This window comes from Symphodus melops (genome assembly GCF_947650265.1).
Source record: "Symphodus melops genome assembly, chromosome: 5".
Classification (NCBI taxonomy): domain Eukaryota; kingdom Metazoa; phylum Chordata; class Actinopteri; order Labriformes; family Labridae; genus Symphodus; species Symphodus melops.
Window position 1 is genome coordinate 18,320,728 of NC_136695.1, and position 16,044 is coordinate 18,336,771.

The window sequence follows — 16,044 nt, forward strand, 5'->3', positions numbered from 1 at the left end:
AAGAAGTGTACTGTGCTTGGTTAAGGTACGGAGCACTCGCACTGTTCTAAAGAACTGGACTTTGGGGGTTAAACTTGCGGGGGCACTGTACTGTGAATAGATCATAAGTGGCTACTTACAATTCTTTAGTACAGTTTATAGTTTAAATGCTTTTTTATTCATGTTGGTATAGGCACATGTTCAGTTAAAACATCAACATGCAGAGCAGGTTTCAAAGAAATCGATTACATTTTCTAACACATTATTTAATATATACATCATATTTTATAATTAGATAAGCACATGTGTTGAATACAATACATTTACATTATAATGATTGCACAATAGCTGCAACCCCCGCATTCAATGATAGGTTTTTAGATTTATTTCCCACTCTCAGTAAACAGAAGACCTTGAAGCAGTCAAATAAAGCTCCAGGGATCAGACATTCACCTCCATCAGCCCTCTGCATGGATAAACAGAGAACAACTCAGTCTGACCTCTCTGTCAAACAGACTGACACGTATCACCTCCAACTCCAGTGAGCACTTCCAGCCTCCCACCAACCAAACTGCAACTCATTCCCCAGTCTACTTCGTACTTTGTGCCTTTTTTACTCCATTAGCGATGTTTTATTTTTTACTGTAGTCACATTTTAACTGAAAAATACTTAAGAGGAGCAAGCACACGTATATAATTATTATTTTCTACTTACTTAAGCATTTGGAGTCATATTTTATGTTGGCAAAAAAAAGAAGACACTGGAAAACTACATAGTTAAAATGAAAACTTCAGCATGGATCTTCTAATTACAGCTAAGGGGTTTGTTGGCTGGTGTGACAGAGTGGACCACAGCAGCCCTGTGAACCAGGCCTGCAGCTGTCACACACATCACACACATGCAGACTTCACTTTTCTCCTTCTCGCTCCCCACTGATGTGGCCCAGTCAACCCAGAGACAAATGGGCCCAGACATGGTAGACATTAAGACTAGCTAAAAACAACATGTTAAGTATAGACTTGCTCTCCCGCAATGCAAACACAAAGTGTTCACTCTGCTGCGATTATACACATTTTGACATGGACAGCAGGGGAGAGAGATTTCTTTATATTTATGTAACTATGTGTTTCAGGGAGAGTCTTAAGATGTAGAGACTTTTTTTGTGGCTTTAAGAAGTCATGTAGACTTTGGGATAAAAGGCTAAGAAAACAAATTTTACAGGTCAAGGGTTTACCGTGTATGTATGTTATGGTTTTCTATCACAGTATGAAATTACAGTTTTGATGTTGTGTATGGTCCATGGCAAGAGGGGGCATACGTACAGTAAGCCAGCCTACTAGCATGAGTTTCTCAAAATTCAAACCCAATTTTCTGAGGAATGCTGCTGACCCTTCTTCGGTTTCAGATCAAATTCTTCTGTTCTTAACACCTGAATTGTTTCTAAATCAGTGGTGAACATGATGTAGCACTTGGGTGACTACAGAACATGGTGTGCCAGTTTCAGATTTAGTCACCTGGCTAAATAAAATCTCTTGAACTACATCGTGCAGCTGTTGGAGGAAATATTTAGTTCTATTTCTCCCAGAGTTATTTTCTGGCTCCTTCCATCAAAGTGTGCTCATGGATTCTTGAAAATACCGAATGAGGAGGTAACGATTGGTAACAAACGACTGTGTGTTGCAATGGGTTATAGATTTAGGGGCTTCCCCCTGTGGATCCTCAAGTATAATGTATTTTCTTAAAGGAGACAATTAGCTCCTGATTAGGCAGCTCCACTTCAGAAGCCTTTCATATCAGGCAGTCATAGGTCACTTTTTGAAGCGGAACAGCCAGAGGCAGGAACCTGCTCTTCCAGTGGGAAAAAAACAATCACTAACTTTCTTTTATTTATGAGCTGAGCTTTTCTATTTCAGTCAGATGGTTAATGCCTCCATCAATCATGACATATTCTGAGGAGACATTGTGCCTTTTCTTTGCTTTTATCTAGGAGTCATTTAAGATTATGGCTTTATTTGTAAAAGTATGCTGCCACACTAGGCTATAAGGGACTGAACCTCAAACATGTTTTTTTTTTTTTTTTTTTTTTTCAAGTTTTATGGTAAGCTAGTCTGCTGTATCTTGAGTAGCTGGTGGAACTGTGTTTTTCAGTTGGATCCTCAAAACATGTCTGTCCAATCATGGGAAAGAAGAAAACAAATCGAATGTGTCCACTCCTGATCAAATGCAGCTGGCTTGGTTCGATCTTTTTCAAAGTTGTACTTTTATCTGAACCCCATCAGAGCCAAGCGTAGTCCAGTCAGACACCCAGTGCAGCCTTCAAGGCAGCCAGGACTTAAAGAGAACATGAACTCATTTGTACAGATTAAACTCTGGGATCATAAAGATGTTTTCTCACCAGTGTTTATTAAACGTGCTGATGCTAGTCTTATTTTGTAATTGAGACGCTTGGAATCTGCATTTAAGCCCATTTTAAATCTCCTAAAAGGTGAAATTTGATTGAAATCAGTGATATTAAGGCATCCTCCAGTTTTGATAAATCTGCTGTTTAATGGAAACTTGGACCTCGATACGGCATGAAAACATCCTCCTATCCTGAAGAACATGTTCTCTTCCACGCTCCTCATAGTTGTGACGCAGTGTTACTGTGCTAACATGACTCCTCCTGCCCTTCTGCTCGTACCGTAACTGTCACAATAACACAACCTTCTGAATGTGGGTCAAACCTATTTTAAGGACCATTATTTCTAACAAGTCCTGCAAAATTAAGGAAAGAGATCTGTTTTCCCTGACGCAGGCAACACTCACAGACAGTTAATTTTTACTGCAGTTGTCTGGAGTCAAACTGCATTCAAACAGAAAAACACAAAGTAGCTGGATGCAATGTCCGATACTTTGTTAAAAGAAAAAAAAAAGAAGTGCATTCAGTCACACACATCTAACTGTATTACAGTCTGTAGTGTCGATGTGTTAATGAGTGCACTCTCTTTTTTTTTTTTTTGCCACATTGCCTCTGTCATCTGCAGCGGTGCTCAGGAGATCCACACTGTGATTGAGCCTAACCACAACCAGGTGTGCTTGAAAAGGTCTTGGTGAGACTGGCACAGGGTCAAGATGGGGGGAGAGAGGGCTGAGTACCAGAGGAGTAGAATTGCTCAATGTGAAAACATCAAACGTTTTGAATGTGGTACCAGAGTGTTAGGCGAAGGTGTCTGAACTTGTTATGGTGTGATCATGCAGGGCTGCTGCCTTTTGCTCAACCCCCCCCCCCCTTCAAACTCAACACTTTTCTAAACCTTTTATAGAAAGTGGGGAGTAGATGAACAGGCCTATAGTATGTTGGTTGTGCAAAGTCATAAACATTATTTCCAAGTTTCAGCTTTTAAAATCCATCACATTTTACGAGTAGGCCAATGTCAATCAAGATGAAAGGCAAACAAATTGAGTTGTAAAATGTACAGTCCAACATTGTCTTTATACAACAGGCCAAGTGGGGCAGGGATTTTTTTTACATCCTCACTATGAAATCACATGTTTTGAAAGGCATCAAGACTACACCCTCCTCTGCACCCACCACCTCACGCAAACCATACTGCAAAGGTATGTGTGGTCATGCACCATGTAGGAGAGTCCAAACCAGGCAGCTTTGTTTGTTATCAAAGCCAAGTTTCTTTTTTCTTTTTTTTTCTGGAAAAAAAAAAAATCCCTTTCTGTGAATATGTTCTGGGAATAATCATCACTAAATGCAAAAAAACACAGTGCAGCAGGAATAATACAAGTATTTCTTGCATTTCAAATCTGTGTTTTCAAGAATTAAAATCTATCTGTTGAATTGAGTTATCAGAGAAATGTAATAATCAACTTTAGGTTCAAAGAAAATGACGTTTCCCAAAGTAAACCATTCTGGAAATAGCATAAAAGATAGCACTCAGTTTATTTGATTTCACTCAGATCTGGATAATAACATGTGAAGCACTATGAAACATTAATAAAATGTTAAAACCAATATTGAACTTATGAAAAACCAACACCAGTTAGTCAAAATTTTGGAGAACATGGATGAAATACCAACACTATGATGCCATCACATGGACCAAAGCGATGGCTCTTTTTCTCATTTGTGTTTCCATAGAAGTAGATTCAGCCATGCGTTAATCTGACCCCCTGCTGCGCACAGATCAAGGTCCTTTTCTCCTTTTTTTCTTTGCCTTTGATTAAACTGGCCACCTGCCCTTGTTGAAATAGTTAATCCTGTTAACTCTACTTCTACTTAACACATGTCGAAGCTTGTGGGGAAAAAAACCAAAACAAAAAAAACACCAGAGAGAGACCCCTAGGCGTTGTGATTGTAAAAAAACACCCATTTTACACAGATCAGCAATTTGTTTACTACTTCAGTTGAGGATTCACTGAATAAATGATCTTTGGTTTATTTTCTAACATATTTAATCACCAGTCTTTCAGTTTGTGTCAGTGTTTTGTAGAGAAGGTCAGAAGTTGTATCTCAAGTGTCGTTAGCTGGTCTTTGAAGTTGTGTGTCTTATTACGTTTCAAAATGTAAACTTTATGCAGTTAAAAGTAGATTGCTGGAATTAGTCATTGAATGGCTCTTTCACTTAACGTTTATAGAGATGCCATGTATTCACCTCATTCCCCTTCAAAACACAAGTTATGAAGACTCTGTGGTTCCTCCTTATATAAAGTGAGTGTTAGTCTGTGCACAACTTTTTTCATCCTTTCCACAAAAGCCTTTTCTTCACTTGAAGGTATGTTTTATTGACCTTGTTTTTTTTTTTTTTTGGGGGGGGGGGGGGGGGGGGGGGGGGTTATAGCTTTCGATCATTATCTTGGCCCAATCTCTCCTTTTTTTTGCTTCCTGTCACACACTTTGATTTGATATGTATTCTTGCTTTGGCTAAATGAGGTAAGAAAACATTTGACATTCTTTCTTGCCAAAAAACTGGGATGACCCTCAGTAGTGCTGTGAGCTCAGATGCCTCTTTATCAGAAATGGTGGGCTTTAGTTTTGCTTCCCCTCCTTGACACTGTCATGCTAAAAGGATGCATGACTGACTCCTAATGGTGGTTTTCAAAAAATGTCATAGCGTGATTTATACTGCTAGGGCATGTTTGATGAAAGCCAGGTATGTCTGTCTTTAAAGTGGGCACCAACTTGTGGTGACGCAGACCTTCTCTCATCTCACTTGTCATTAAGGCAGTGATGTGTTACCTTTGTATTAACAAGAAGATATGGGGCTTGTTTAATCTTCCAAGTATGCTTACTTGAAAATTCTTGGAAGACATTCATAAGGCTGTCAACTTGGGAACATAATAAATTAAACCAAAGACTCCTGTTAAAATGAGCTCTGATCTGCAAAGGCAGGTTCTCCTTTGATAACCAAGACAAACAAGATTTGGCAGTTTTTGATTTTATCTCCTACCTGTTGTGTTACTCAAATATATTTAAGATAAGATAAGATAAGATATTACTTTATTGATCCCCAATGGGGAAATTCAGGCGTTGCAGCAGCAATACAGAAGTCAGAAAAGTCAAAAACCGAATAAAAAGATAACATAAATACAATTTGGAAAAATAGTAGAAAAAGATATATACAGAAGACTGTACATAATTTCATTCACGTCATTATAGAAACTTTTGAGACGTGTTTTAGTGCACTCTCGAGTTAAATTCATTCATCCACAATTATGCTTGGTAGAAAGACCTTGGTTTCCCCATCACAGTTGAGTGGCACTTTATGGAAAGAGTGTTTAATGACTTTGTTACATGACAGATGAATGATGAGAAAGAGGCCTGAAATATTTTTTAAAAAACGAAGACACAGAGCCTACTTTAATTGACCGACACATCTCCTGTTCATTTTTTAAGTACAGTGAGAGTACACATATCTTTGTGTGACACATATAAGTATCTAGTACATGGCACACAGAGGTTTAACTTGTCTGCGCAGCAAGCCAGATAATGGAGAAATACAGAAAGCCTCAAACATCCACAACATGTCATGTTATTCTCCAAGCCGGTTAGCTTGATTAAATGGGCTGGTTGGATTGTGTAATAGAGGAAGGTTACACAAGATCACTCCATCAATCGCCTGGTGATAATTAACTACCATCTACAGATCAATCAGAGAAGGGCTGACATTACATATTTGTATTATGTTCTTGTCTAGAGCCACCTCTGAAGAATTATTTACTCCTCTGCACGACCCCTCAATGAATGTCGTATGTCCACTCTCATACAGTGTGTTGTGCTCTATCTGGTTTTCCCCAAAGTTCAATTTGTTCACAACTGTTCGAGCAGCTAAGAACTACACAGGTTACTTCTGAAGCCCTTTACGTTGTTGGAAACAGAGAAGTTACATAGAAAGTCAAGTTACGAGAAGAAACAGTTTCACTTTTCAGCACAGCTCTTATTCAAACCTGTGTTCAAGTTAGACGCCAGTGATGGCAGCTTGTCATCTTCCAGGTTTTCGCTGAATTTGTTCTTTAGAAAAAGAAAAAAAAGCAATCGGAGTCTCTTGCATTAAATTTTTTAGAGACCAGTCGAGACATGTCAGAACAAATTTGAATGTTTTCAATATTACAACAGTTTTTAAGGCCCAATATGACAAAGCAAGAACATGAATAGTTGTATCTTTCTTTGCCTTTGGTGGTGCATGTGATTGAGGTTTCAAATTGTAGATGTTAAAAACTGCAAAGAAATCCCTGTTCATGCTGGATTTGAAAAAAAATGTTGAAAGTAGATTTTATCTGATATCCCCCATCAGCCTGTAAAAGTTAGTCACAGTAAGGAGTTCAATCAAAACATCGCACTATGCCAACAGGAGGCCGTTGAGCGTACTCGTTCAGTTTGCCAAGCGCATATTTAATCCTTATCTGCCAGCTCTAACATGATTCACAAGGACTATAACAGAAAACACATCCATCATTTGGTGATGTTGAGGAGGATGTGTGAGGAGAAAGCAGTCAGTCATGTTGAATTGGATTCTTGGACGAAACAGGTCCTTGACTGTCTGAGCCAAGCGTGGATTATATTCATTGAAGTGACAACTCGGAATTAACAAACATCTCCTTGATAACAGAGGTCATTAGCGTTTCAGGATGAAATGGTCTCTTAAACAGAAGAAACGTTTTGTTTTAGGGAATTTATTGTCTTCTAAATATTTGCATGTTTAATGTTAACACGGTCACATCTACCATACGCACGGACATCACGCCATTACAGAATGCTTTCCATGTAAAGTCCATTTTATCTCTCCTCTTTGGTTGTCAATAACAGTGCTGACTTGACCCTTTCCCAGAGCTCTGCCAGCTGTCAGCAGTCAGATCACACTTCACACCCCGCCTGGCAAAGCAGAGCGGGTGCCAAGGTGAAACAATCTGACATGACAGAGCACTCATGCGAGGCTAGGAGAGTCATGGTGACTGATGGTTTTGATCATACATCACCAAAGAGTATCATTTTATGTCCAGCCTTATCTTTAGAAGTTGGGCAGCGTTTGGATAAAGCCAATTCCTCACGGATCGTCCTCCATGGACGAATAACTTCACTTTGAAGGCTCTGAAGGCCTAATCTGAAGGAGAGGAGATTGCACAAATTATCAAAACAAACGCATGCACTAGCTTGTTTGATGATCATAATGTAGGTGAAGTCTGTGCCAGGCTGATTGTGGATCTGGATCAAACATAGTGGCCTACACAGCCAAGGAATGAGTTGTGTTTGAAGATATGTATGTGATAAAGACACAAGAGAGAGAGAGGTTTGTTGTTGTTGTGTCTCTGTCAATACTTTTACAGTCCTGTGCTCTGTGCTCTGCTTTAAACATGTTCTTATTCTCAAAACAATTTGAGCCTTGCTCAGAAAGGTTTTGCTTTTCCAACTTATTTATTTTCACATCATGCACTTATCTATTTATTGTTGCTTGTTGTTGTTCTTCTGTTGTTCTAAAATCATGAATCTCCAACATATTTGTACATTAAACATCTCTGTTTTCCCTGATGTTGGACAGGCACATAGCTAGTAACACTTCGTAAATACTTAACCATATAATCTTTTAGCTTCTATGTCAAAAATGTCTGCATTGTAGGTGTCAATTTGCCTGACTGGTGGGAGTAATAATCTTCGATCATTACAGGTTGTGAGTAAGACTGACGACAGGCTTCTTTTAACGCTCTATATGTCAAGTTAACTAGAAAATGTCCTCATTTAAGCCACTGACAGACAGGTGCAACATGTTCTCCTCTTCACTGGGAGATGGGAGGAAACACATAATGTATTGATAGAAAAGAAATAAGAAATAAGAAGAAGTGTGTAGTTGTGTTTTATACATTTCTACAGTCCTTCTTTCTACTGTATTACACAAAGCTACAGAGATGGTGAACTGTGACAGATATGTGTGCTTCCACATCGGTCAACTTCCTATTCCTAGAGCGGAGTCTGAAATAGATGTGGTCCCAGCACAACTGTGTTTATTGGACAGAGTTTGCACTGGTGCGTTTCCCCTCGTGTCAGGTTGTTAAGAATGAGAGGGAGCGGAGTAAGTCATGGGCAGAGAGACAGCCAAGAGCAGTGAGAGACGAAGAGGGAAATGAATTAGGTCACTGAGGTCGTTCCTGAGTTATTTTCCAAACCTCCTTAAGAGGAAAAACTTCTTTAAAAAATCGTATCTAATACATGAAGTGCAACTTTTTGGATTTCAAGGATCATAAAGTCTACATTTAGAAAATCACTTGGCTTTAAGGAGTTGTCTGTTTTATGGATAAAAAGATAAAAATCCCCAAATATGAAAGTACTGCGCACACATGTGATAGAAGGGAAAATACTTTTTTTTATACTTTTTAGGTTTTTTTTTTACTACAGTATGAAAATGTGTTTGGCTGAAAGAGCTGCCGAGCAACACATGGGGGAAAAAAATCTTGACCTAACCTTCCAACAGAGGAGCAGCATTCACCTACAGAGCAGCAGACACACCGCTAATTACCATTTACAACAACTTCATGGTGACTTGTTTTAACTGTATTAAAGCTGCCTTTCTCACAACCCCCAAACAGACCCACTTCAATTGTTGATCCCCTAGTTTATATCTGTGTCAGGCTTTTGTCTGCCCTGCTCAACGAGTACATGCCTTCGTTTGGCTCTCCGCTCCACTACCTATCTATGTCAGTGTTGGCGATTGTGGGGAAACCCTGCTGAGGAGGTGAATGGGGGCAGTGGGCTACAACAAAAATCGAGGAAAGAGGGGGGCGTTTATTGTGGGACTTTAGCGAGGGTCTTCCCCACCTGGTAGCTAAGGAATGACTCATTAGACAGGTAGGCACTAATGAAAGATTTGTCTGTCCTCACATTGGCCTCGCTGTCATGTCTCTCTCTTCATCTGGAATTCTGCAGATTCCACCTTCGCCTTCCTCTGCTGTTTCTATTTGACAGAGTCTGATAGCATCTTGACGGTTGGTTAACATACAGTTTATTGAAGAGAGGAGATGATTAGCCAAGGATGGCCTTTAAATGCTCTGAAGAACATGTGCAACCTCTTCAAGGTATTAACGAAAAGGTGGGCCATGCTAAACTGGAAGGATTTTTGAAACTCCCAAAAGCTCATAGACAAATACTGCCCCTGCTACCTTCCAGAAGAATTATTGTGACTGACAAAAACATAAACTTTCACTTAAATTCGTATGTAAACACTTTGATAAAGACAACAATCCAATTTCCCCATGTCCAATGAGGGACAATGAGTGCCGTTGAGCTCTGTCAGGAAAGTTTTTGTGTTTACTGGAACTAAACTGTGGTATGCCTAGGTATCAAATGTCCCTACCCGGATAGAGTATCACAGCACAGAAACCTGATCTGCTGGCTGCTCCTGTGAGAGTTAACAAACCCAGCTCTCCCCACGATGAGAACAGGAAGTCCTGGTACAACAGGAAAATAGAGGTAAATCACAAAGAAAAAAAAGTAGGGTGGTTCATTTTAATGTTGCAAACACTGCACACACATTCAAAGAATGTGTGTCCGTCATAGACTGTATAAAACTTGGACGTAGTCTCAGTGACATCATCGTTGGTGAAGAGGCCTTTTAAAAGCCGGTCACCATATTGGAAACTGTATCTCAACCTAACTTTCAATCAGTCTAAAAAGAGGGAGGGAGGTAGAGTTTAGGTGGACCTTAAGCCTCCTGGCAGAAATTTACAAAAACCCCACCTGTCAATCAACTCAGGCATGCCCCTAACCATGCAAATATATGAGTAACTCTAAGGCTTCATAAAATCCAAATGGTGTAGTGTGTACCAAGAAATAAATGAGCACCAAATTTTTTCTTCCAACTTGGCTGTAATATGTTAATGTCTGCTATACCAGCCATTTAATTTCCTTGGCTTTTTGGAGCCTCAAGTGGACATTCAAGGGAACTGCATATTTTTGGGGGGCTTTTTTTTGGCACTTCTGCATCTGCTTCAATTTGCTTTGTGTTGTTACAATTTTATTTCAAACTTCTCAATTGAAAGTGTCATATAGTAATTCCCCTAATAATGGCCAAAAAAATACACAAATGCAGCACCCATTTAACTTTGGTTTGTTTTATATCCTGCTCTGTATTTAAACGCATCTTTTCATTAAACTAATAAAATCCATCCACTATCATTATATTTACATAGAGTATGGTGTACAAATGTTAACTCATTGTGCTACAGAGATTTAGTCCAGATTTTATTCAATACTTGGATTATTTTGATCTTGTCCCAGCTGTGTGTCTGCTAAGAGACCTTCACACCCCTTGGGCCAATCAAGGCCTTCCTTCCTTTGAGGTCAGCTCCCAATGAGAGAAGCTTCTTTACTCTGTGTGGCCCTACTCAGTTTTCTTCTAATCTAAACCATCCTCGCCATGTGTCTTTCATCATGACCTCCAAAGCATTTGAATAAACTCCAGGCAAGAGGAACAAATTAATTAATGTCTGTTCCTCTGTGCACTCTGTAAACTGTCTGTTTCAGTGTTTGCATGCGTACGACTGCATTTGGACTCTTAAGTGCTCTGTATGTTTATGTTCACAAACACACAAATGCATACACACAAGCAGATTGTCCATGTAACCGTATAAAATCCACTTTCCGGTCACTCTCCAAACCAAACATGTTGACCGTGATCTCATTGTTACCTGAATTCCCACTTAACTATTTCCACCTGAGTGCTATCGTCTGCTTTGATTGACCGATCATTCACCTTTTGTTTTCATTAAGGGAGAATGGGATCAAAGAGAAGAACAAATCTCAGTCTGCATAGTACTATAGTATGTTACAAGCAGAATTACATGGTGGGAGGTCTTCCACCTTAATTACTTCTGTTTTCTCCGCTCAAATTTTGGAACAGGAGGTTTGACTTACAGAGTGAGAAAGGGGAAAAGGAAAGAATGAGTAGGAGGCAAAGTGGATGTTGTTTTTGCTGCTGTGTTTTGTGACCCAGAGGACCATTACATATAATGTAAACTCAAGGGTCTCTCATAAAAATACCAGGAGACAAAAATGAAAGATGGGTCCGGGTATCCTCAGACATCACCACCAGCAGTGATGTGGCGATGCTGGCTCACACATGACTGTGGTCTCTGAGAGGGCTTTAGTCTGCAAGCAGTTGAAACCAAGCCAAATGCAAAGACTGTACGGCCAGTGGATTGGCTTTTGAACGAGAGTCTACCTTTTCACAGGTTTGGCTTTAATCAGACCTGAACTTTTGCAGCACAAACCGATCTCATCCCCACTGAGCTAGCTTGCGCAAACATTAATAACAACACAGAACACAACAGGGTTGGCTGAGTGTTGAAAGATTGATGTAATTGCATAATGATGATCATCCTTTGTTCAAATCACTTTCTTTTTTTTTTTGGCAAGACACGAGAAAAGAAAAAATATTTCAGATTTAGTTTATAATAGTTTGTCCTTACATTGGTGATGTGGTAACTATTCTGCTTGTTTTTTCCTTTAATTCAAACCAAGTACAAATTATTGGTCTAATATTATACCATCATTATCTCAGCCTTATCACCTCCACATCCCTCATAGCTCCAGGCTTTATATACAGCCAATAGTGTGCCACATATCCTCCTCCTCAGCTTCATGTCTGCTCCACTCCCGAAAGCAAAAAGCAGTTGAATTTACTGCTCGGTGTGCAGGGTATCCTGCCCAGTGGGTCTCAGTGGGTTTCCTGGCTCTGCTTTGGATGTGGTTTATGGGTTCCGCCTTCCTTGTGAAGAAAGAGTAGAGGTAGTCATCCTTATCATTTTATGGCACTTTCAGCAAATAAGTGCTTTGCGAACAGCAGAGAAACTGAGCGTGGGAGACGTGTTTGCAGCTTTTATTTGAAGACTGATTTTGATGACTTGAGAGCTGGGGGATGGTTTTGGTTCTGAGGTTGGCATGAAGAGATGATTTAATAGTGACCCTTGTACCATGCAGCATTCTGTAATGTGCTCAAAATGTGCTGGTCAAAACCAGCACAAGACTGATTTGCACCTGAAAGTCGTCTTCTCAGCACATCCATACAGTCCTGTCTTTCTGAAGGGAATCAGGCCCCACAGCAGGTTTTCACTTCACTCTTTATCCCTCCTGGTAGTCGAGCACATTCCTGATGATTACAGAAATTCCGCTACTACCTTTATGATTGTCATAATTACGAGAGCATTACATCCCTGTAGCTATTCCAGCTGAGAAAACGTGCCTGTGTATAGCAATTTTAAGAAGAGAAAACAGCTGTTCCCTCTGGTACATTAAAATGAGACAAAAAAAAAACACTTTCACTTTGATGAGTCATTTTACTGTCAGCTTTTTGTCAGTAAAAGCCTCAGGGAGAGAGGAAATTTAGCAGAAAAAAAAAACTGTCTGCTGATGTCCTCAGCTGCACTCGTGCATTGTTTTAATTTGAAGGGGTGTCTTGTGTGGTGTAAAGAGTAATTTACCACATAGTTGGATGACTAATTTAATATTCTCAAGGCTGGGCTGTGGAAAACTACTGCTGCTGTAAATTGTTTTTATTATTAACTTTAGTTCGAATTAAGAGAAGCTGCTGAAAAGCTCTGACCACGCTTTGTCCGCCACATGTTTTACACTTCTTCGACCTCTCCTTGACCAATAGCAAGCAAACCCATGAAAATTGTACAGAGCCATTAATTTAGTACATTGAGGTGGTTGCAGAGTTTAATGTGAATTAAACTATGAGAAATGAGAAGTAGTATTGAGTAGTAGTTCACAGACATTTTTTCTGATTAAATAAAATAGGTGCCTTTTGTTCTTTTTCTAGAGAGGGCTCCACTGAAGACCCAAACTCTTAGGTGCATATTTGTGCCAAATGGTATGGAACTAATCTCCTCCGAGCTATTTACCAAAAAGAATTAGTGCAGCAGTGTGTGGACTGCAGTCAGGCACAGTGAAGGAGCTGATTGGCTAAATGTGAAAACTTTTATTTTAGACAAAGAATCACCAGATCTCTTCGAGGAAACACTTGTCTGCTGTACTGTTGCTGATGGACACACACAGATGCACATAAGAAAGTGTATGTTCATTGAGCCCAGTGACAGCCCAGGTGCTGATACCTCTCTGTCGTTGTTCCGTGTGCGTTGATCTGGACACAATCCTCGCTGGTTGTTCAGCAGCGCTGTGTGTAATTTATCTGTTGACTGGTTAACCCTCAGAATCCGTGAAGAAGCGCAGTTTAGACTTTGAGGTGACAGAAGAAGAACACACTGATTCAAGGCTCGGGTTTATAGGCTCTTTGTAGGCTGAAGGTGTGATGAGTAACCCAGAGCATCTTCCTCTTGTCTTTCTGCTTCAGTGATCAGAGAGCTTGTCTGTTTAGAGATTCCTAATCTCATCTGTGAGTCATCCTTCTGAGGTTCAGGGCAGTGGATGTGCCCTATCCTTGACCTGCAGGGGAGAGTGCAGCTGTTCAAATGCTGCTTTTAGATGATGAAGATTAAATTTAGACTCATTTTTATTCTTGGCAGAATCACACTAACTAGCATCCATTTGAACAACAGAACAACATTTTACTGTGGTTATTTTTTTTAAGATCGTGCTAAATTAAAGGTTTTTTCTGTGTTTAAGATTTTCTTTTTTTGACAGCTTCAAAACTTTAAAAGTTGGCGTGTTTACCGGGGAGATTTAAAAGATGATGCCGACTGCCTGGGAGTTCCAACAGCTTGGGGGCCTGAACCAAAAAAAAAAAAAAGTCCTGAAAACAGTTCCTTCCTGTTATGTGTAAAGACACAAATCACCAGCATTACTCAGCTTCCTCTTTAATACCTCTGGACCTTTCTCTGGAGAGATTTATACCTTGTGGATGTTGTTGCCAGTAACTGACCAGAGGTGATCCATAAAAGACCAGCACCCATAGCCATCACGTTCCTGAGCCATGTACGGCACTGAATGCATAAACATTAAAGCTGTGCTCCGCTCAGACTGAATACTATTTGAGTCGTAAATTAGGAGCAAGCTCTAATAAAGATAAGCAATGTGCTGGGAGCAGAGTGTAGATGTAAAAACACATCAGATGGGAGCGTTTGACATACCCATTGGTCACTCGCAGTCAGTCTGCATTGCATATGCATCTCGGATAACATACAGAGGGACTTACACCACTACTGTCAACCCAAACGTACACTCATGATGTTGCATGATAGTGGTCCCAGTGGGCCTCTGTGTAATGGCTTGGAGGTTTTATTTGCTTCCTTTTAAAGGTTGTTTCACTTGAACAGCACGGAAAGACATCAGATGGTATATACCGTAAATTCCGGACTATAAGCCGCTACTTTTTTCTCACACTTCGAGCACTGCGGCTTCTACTCCGGTGCGGCTAATGCATGGATTTTTTATGGGGGACAATGAGCTTCTGCCGCAAAAACATTTGACTTCGTCACGTCGGATCTTAATATCAGTCATTTTGCGCTTCATGCACGCACCCTCATCATGGAAAACACACGGAGAAATACATATGATGCAGCTTTCAAGTTAAAGGCGATCGACCTGGCTGTCAAAGAAGCTAACAGAGCTGCTGCACGTTAAGATGACACTGACAGCGACAACAGAGACTGAGGAAGTGAGTAATGAAGTCATTCTGAGGCAGTGAATGGATGGACTTTTTCTTGTGAAATATATTACGGTCATCTTTTTCATCAGCCGTGTTACAGACACCGTCGGCTAGGCTTCGTATTGTAACGGTTCATGTTGTAAAGTCAGTAGTTGATAATGTGTTCATAATTCCGATTATGTGGAGAGTCAGTGAATGCACCAGCGAGAACGTGTTGAGTGGCTGTATGAGAGAACGCTGGGGGAGAGAGTTGGATTGTTACGGCAAGTTACGTGTGTTGCTCTCTGCTGTAAACGGCGTGGTCACGGCCGACAGTGATCGGGTTAAGTAAAAGTTATTATTTGAACGCTCTCGTCGTCCTTTAACGTCCGTACGGACGCTACAGTATTTGCGGATGTTACCGGTAGCCTACGTCTGTGTAAATAGCTCCTGTTATAGCGTGGACACCTGCGGCTTATAATCAAGTGCGGCTTATATATGTACAAATACATTTATTTACTTATTTTTAGCCGGTGCGGCTTATATCCAGGTGCGCTCAATAGTACGGAATTTACGGTACTCATCAGTATGTGTTTCTCACACCACCAATTTTAGAATTAGTGTCCGTTGTTTTTAAAGACGAGGAGCTGCTTTACGTGTGTGTGTGCGTGCGTGTGTGTGTAGGGGTGTGTGTTTTGCGTGTCAGAGTGACGTTAGAGGGCAGCAAATGCATGTGTAGCGTCTGCATATTTGCTTTTTCCCAGTTGCATGTTTGTCAATTCAAGTTCTAACTAAAAGTCAGTCATGCAGTCAATAGTGATTAATGACTCTCCTGCGAATGCATCAGCTGCTGGGATACAGCACACCGCCACCCTGCAAAAGTGCTTCATGAAGGGTGTGTGTGTGTGTTTGTGTGTGATAGGGAGAGAGAGAGAGAGAAAGGGTGAAACTGCCGATCTTTGATCTGCATGTTTGTGTACATGCCAACATTTTGCTGACTTAAGA

At 40.3% G+C, this 16,044-nt stretch overlaps 1 protein-coding gene across 3 annotated transcripts in view; it reads left to right on the forward strand.

The window, feature by feature from the left end:
* fhod3b (formin homology 2 domain containing 3b) overlaps positions 1 to 16,044 on the forward strand; it is an 80,734-nt gene that overhangs the window by 30,603 nt on the left and 34,087 nt on the right. The gene's annotated exons all lie outside the window — the stretch shown is intronic.